This window comes from Mustela erminea, chromosome 21 (assembly GCF_009829155.1).
Source record: "Mustela erminea isolate mMusErm1 chromosome 21, mMusErm1.Pri, whole genome shotgun sequence".
NCBI lineage: Eukaryota > Metazoa > Chordata > Mammalia > Carnivora > Mustelidae > Mustela > Mustela erminea.
This window is the reverse complement of record NC_045634.1, coordinates 32618771-32625033: the sequence shown is the minus strand read 5'-3', so window position 1 is coordinate 32625033 and position 6263 is coordinate 32618771.

The window sequence follows — 6263 nt, the reverse complement described above, 5'->3', positions numbered from 1 at the left end:
TTATGTGATGTAAGGATAGTGGCCCAGTTTCACTCTTTTGTGTATGACTGTTTTTCCAAACACCACTTACTAAAGAAACTATCTTTACTCCATTGAGTATTTAGTTGGCCATACATACATGGGTTTCCTTCTGGGCTCTCTGCTCTGTTCCATTGGTCTTTGTTTTTATGCCAGTAGTCTTGTTTTGATTACCACAGCTTTGTTGTACAGTTTGAAATCAGGAAGTGTAATACCTCTAGCTTTGTTATTTCTCAAGATTACTTTGGCTACTTGGGTTCTTTTGTGGTTCCATATACATTTAAGTTTTTTTTTCTATTTCTATGAAAAATGACATCATAATCTAGATTCAGATTGCATTGAATCTATAGATGGATTTGGGCAATATGGATATTTTAAAAATTCTTCCAGCCTATGACCCCAAGATATGTTGTCATTTATTTGTGTCGTCTTCAGTTTCTTTCACCAGCGTCTTAAAGTTTTGAGGGTACAGATTTTTTACCAGCTTGGTTAAGTTTATTTCTAACTACTTGTGACCTCTATTAATGACCCTGAAATGTCAAGCTATGGCAAAAGGCATAAATCAATTGATATGAAATGTCTTAAGAGTGGAATTTTTCTTTCAATTAGATTTGTGACTGTAAACAGGTAGTGAAAAAGCATGAGAACTTCTTGTTCATTGTTGAAATTATGTACTTGAAAGCATATACAATCTTGGCCAAGTTAGAGTCAAAGTTATATTTTTAGAAAATACTTGAGCTCCTTTAATATTATCCTTTTCCATTTCTGTTTCTGTTTCCTCTTTAATGCGTCAATGTGTTTTCATGTATTTTCATATATAGTGTATTTAGTACCAAAAGACCATCCTTAAATAAAGTTAAAATCAGGAAACAACCACATGATTGACTCTATAATAATTTTTCAGAATCTTGGCCTCAAGTACAAATAGCACAAAATATTATCTTTAGACTGTGCCTTTTCAATGAGTTGCTCTTCTCATCATTGAAAATATTTTCATTCTTTTAACTAATTATCTTCCAGTTTTCAACAGCTATTGCTTTTATGATGTGATAACCTCCACGGATTACAATTATTTTCTCATCTGGAATCCAGGTAGTTGTTTAGGTCTCTGTGCAAAGCTCATCATTTTCATTCCCCAAGGTCAGTTCTGCAGATGACTTGTACCTTGATAACTGGGTTGATATAGTGTGATGATAACAATAATCACAAACTAAAAAAACTGTGGGGAAAGTCACTTAGTTCAGGCACATGATGCAGAAGTATTCATCCTATCAAATGGCTTTCTCCTTTCCCATGAAAAAAGATGAACAAGAATGATCCTTTTGGAGTGTCTGCCAACAGTGTTCTGCTCTTCAAGTAAATTTTAGGTACTTGGAGATACACCAACATATGGAGTTACTCTACATGTTTAGCTTGCTTTTAGTCACAAGAATACTATGTAATCGTAGTTTCTACAGGTAAATTTCCAATCGCGCTTTCTCATGTAAATTTTCCAATAGTAGTTTAAACTTGGGGCTAACAATGTGTTATAAAATCACTATTAATATGAAGTTTTTTTGCTTATGTCTTTGAAACAGCACCATTTAAAAAGCACACCATAGGACTCTGCCTCTGGAAAGAAGCAGATCTACTTCTCCCTATCTCTCTCTGTAAGGATAACTAAAAATCATAGCCCATACATACAAAACAAACTCAGAAAAGTGGAGAAAAGCTAGGAAACTTGGGTCCCAAGGATTAACACAGGAGTGTCTCCCTTGGGTTTTCTTTTAGTGTCCAATACCCCAGACTTGGAGATGGAGAAGCTGGCAACCGCCAGCAGGTATGGACAAAACACCACCACCAGCTCAATGAAAGTCTCCTCTCTCTAGCCAAAGGACCAGGAAAGGGGCAGCCTAGCAAGAAACCTTTTAGACAATAACTGCTTTACTCTAGCCAAAGACCACAGGAAAAGTTGTGACCCCACTCCCACTCTATGCCAATAAATGTTGAGCGGGCAGCCTACACCAGGAGGCATTGTGGTATTGGAGGCTCAGATTCAGTACTGGATTTCCTTTCCTTCTAACAATTTTGTGAACTACTTAGTGGGGTCTGGGGCCAGCTCATGTCTCCTTAAGAAAGTGAGAAAACCATGGTACTCCTCTCTTTCCAACTTGGCATTCATAGCTACGGTACATTTGGCCAATGAAGAAAGAAAAAATAAAAATTCCAAATTTTATTTTAACTGTCTCCAAAACAAAATCTCATTAGTTACAATACCTATACCTGAAATCACTATTACATATAAAAGAAGTCCAAAAATGTATTTTTTTCTCTAAATAATTGGTTGCAAGCCACATGAAGTGAAACAGAACAAAATGGCTGCTCATATATTCAGCAAATCCACTGGGGTTCAACAAGACCCATTTCTTCTTGAGTCATCAGCCCATTTCTAAAGTGTATTTGAAGCTTTCCTTAAAAGGTCATCATATATAAATCTTAATGTTGTGGTTTCTCAAGCTGTTATGGAATATCTGACATGTCCTCGTACATTATTTTCAAAAGATTCATGACAGTACTTGCTTATAGATGCTCTCACACTAGCAATCTCAGAAAACCTTTTATTATTGGGAATTTTAATGTAACCACAGATAAAATAATAGTTATACTTGTGTGTGCGTGGAGATCTTATTAGTGATATTCTATTAAACACAGAAGAAAAAAATACAGACTAAGAACTCATTCTAGTAACAGTGAAGTGAAGAGAAAAAGATCAGTTGGGTGGGCTTCTTAGGCAGAAATTCATCATTAAAGTCTCTCTTTTTTCCCATCACTGACATTTTTTTGCCCTTCTTTAGGAAAATGAACTGTATAAGTGTATTATATATGCTGATCACATTTATGGGTAGTTGGAAACTTGAAATTTTATGCCACCTACTTTGCCTAAATTGCACTGCATATTCCTTTATTTTCTATAAAATATGATATGAGTCCATGGAAAATCTACTTATCACCATTGTTTATTTATTATATGGGGGGCTTTATTGACTTATTTTAATTATGTTCAGTTGGCCAGCATACAGTACCTCATTAGTTTTTGATGTAGTGTCCAAGGATTCATTAGTTGTGTATAATACCCAATGCTCATCACAACATGTGCCCTTTTAAAGATTTTATTTATTTATTTGACAGAGAGAGTACAAGCAGGTGGAGTGTCAGGGAGAGGGAGAGAGAGGCTCCCTGCTGAGCAGAGAGCCCAACGTGGGGCTCGATCCCAGGACCCTGGGACCATGCCCTGACCCAAAGGCAGATGCTTAACCAACCGAGCCCCCCAGGTGCCTCTTGGGGGGTCCCTTTAAAGATGGTATCAGAGAACTCCACTGAGGTAATAAAATGCCTAAAATTTGGCCCCACAATTTTGCCTAGCAGCAAGTATTTTCACACTGTTTCTCTAATTACTTTATTCTTCGTCCTGAAAGTTGACTTGGGGGCATTCATTATGCAAACTTTCTCTCTTTCACCTTCACACACTTCCCAAACTTAGTCCTTTTTCAAGTCTTATTTTCTTAGATGAACTTACATAGAAATATGTACAAAATCTGTACAAAAGGTTCCCAAAACATTACTCCTCCATAGCCTAACGAAACACTGAGCTTTCATGCTCTGTAATATTCATTCTTCCACAGCAGAGAAATCCACTCTTAAAAATTAATAAAATATTAGGGAAACGCTTATAACTTACAGAATACCTCAAAGTGGTATTTTTTTCTTAGTCTTGTTGAATTTTCACTTAAAAGTAAATTTATGGGAGCTCCTGGGTGGCTGAGTCGTTAAGCATCTGCCTTTGGCTCAGGTCATGATCCCACGGTCCTGGGATCTAGCCCCACATCAGGCTCCCTGCTCGACAGGGTGTCTGCTTCTCCCTCTCCCACTCCCCCTGCTTGTGTTTCCTCTCTTGCTGTCTCTGTCAAACAAATAAATCTTTTTAAAAAGTTTAAAAAATAAAAGATTTATGAATGACAGCCTTGGCACATATGAAGAACAAATTATCACTTTTAACAAGCTGCCTGAGGCCACACAGTATTCTGGAAAGAAATGAAGAAGGTATCTGGGAATCCGTGTTTTAGTTGTGTCTCCCACACTTGCCTGAGACTGATCACCATTAAGTCAACCTTTGTGCTTCCGTTTCCTGGTAAACTTGATAACGCACACTCTGCTAATCTCCTACAGATTTAAAACAAATCAGTGCCTGTTGGTATCGTTGGCACCATTGTGAGTACTTGACATGTGTGGCAGCATAAAATTATAAAGACTAATGTGTTCCTCACTTCTCGCATTTTTAGTTCCTGTCTCCTTTCCCTGCCAGCTTCTCAAATTCAGGGAGCGGGTATGTGGGTGGTGATGTGTGGTGATCTGTTCTTACTGCCTCAGGGTAGGATTCTTGTAGGAATACAAGGAATCTGAGGAGTTTTTGTTGTTTTAAAGCAGACTATGAACCCTCAAGGTAAAGCACATGTCATTGAGGAAAACCTTTACTTGGACTTCCCCCACCGTCCAAGTTTTTATTTAAATTCCAGCGGGTTACCATACAAAGTGATACTAGTTTCAGGAGTTGAATTCAGCAATTCATCACGTACAACACCTGTGCCCATCACAGCAAGTGTCCTCCCTAGTACCCATCACTGTTAGACCCACCCCCACCCGCTTCCCCTCCAGTAGCCACCAGTTTGTTCTCTGGAGTTAAGAGCCTGTTTCTCGGTTTGCTTCACTCTCCCCCGCGTCCCATTCTCTCTTTCCCCTATGTTCGTTGGTTTTATTTCTTAAATTCCACATATGATTGAAATCATATGGCATCTAGCTTTCTCCGACTTACTTAGCTCAGCATAGTACTGTCTAGCTCCATCCACATTGTTGCACATGGCAAGATTTTTATGACTAGTGTTCTGTTATATATACACACCATATTTCCTTTATCCACTCATCAGTCAGTGGGCATTTGGGCTCTTTCCATAGTTTGGCTGTATTTTATAATGCTGCTATAAACATCAGTCGGTATTTTTGTGTTCTTTGGGTAAATGCCTAGTAGTGAGTTTTAATCTGTATTTATTGAATCATAAGAGCCAAGTTTCCCGACCTAAACAATAAACAGCTTGCAGGAAGAGCTAGGTTGTGGCTAGGTTTTTCCCCTGATCACTGAGATCATGATTAAGAGTCCATGGGCTCCACGAAGGAAGATAAATTGGAGATGGAAGAAGTGCACATTGGGGCTTCTAAGTAGCTCAGCTGGTTAAGCATCTGACTCGATTTTGGCTCAGGTCATGAGCTCAGGATCCTGAGATCGAGCCCTGTGTCAGGTTCCACACTCAGCAGGGAATCTGCTTGAGATTCTCTCTCTCCCTTGCCCTTCGCCCCTCTGGACTCTCTGTCAAAGAAATCTTTTAAGAAGGGCACAGTGAGTGTATCTGTAGAGGAACCATCTATGTCCTTCATCTCCTCCCCACATTAGCCTTTCATGGCTCAGCTTTGAGTTGAGCAGATACAAGCTTTCAACTTCACAAAAGTGAATCAGCAGCCTGTGGGTATTCCTGACTTGTGCCCCTCGCTTGAAGTTTGGAAAGGGAGGCATCACTTGTTGAGACAGAAAAAGCTTGATCAAATCCATTTCTTCCGTGTTTCATCAAATGCTTCATCTCTGTGTTTCTCAGAATTCCAAAAAAGGATAGGATTGGCTGGAAATAAGGTCAAAGTCAAAGGAAGATGTAAGTGTAGAGTCAAAGTCAAGGAAGATGTAAATCACATTGACTAGCAGCCAGAAAATACTGGGAACACTGGCATCTTGGCACTTGTCAGTATGTTTGGTTGATCACATCCAAGGATTGGAAAACATAGTAATTCAGAGGTTTCAACATGAACAGATGTCAATATCTGGGAACAGGTGTTCTCTCCTAATGCCAAGACGTTATGTAAACTCCGCATGTCTAAGATGTTACTTAGTTGAATTTAAAGTCTAGTGTGACTGAATTCCTCCATAGTTGGGCAATCTTTACTTTTGTCATCAGATACATATTGTCTCAAAAGATAAAATCATATAGAAAAATACTTCATTTTTTGCATTACTGAATAAATGGAATGAAATTCATGTCAATGACACATGCATTACTTTAATGTCTGCAATAGTTACAAAGAAAATCTTATTCCCATTTTTAAATTGAGAATCTGGGATGCATTGGTTAAGAAACTTGCCCAAGTTCACATAGATCACATATGGC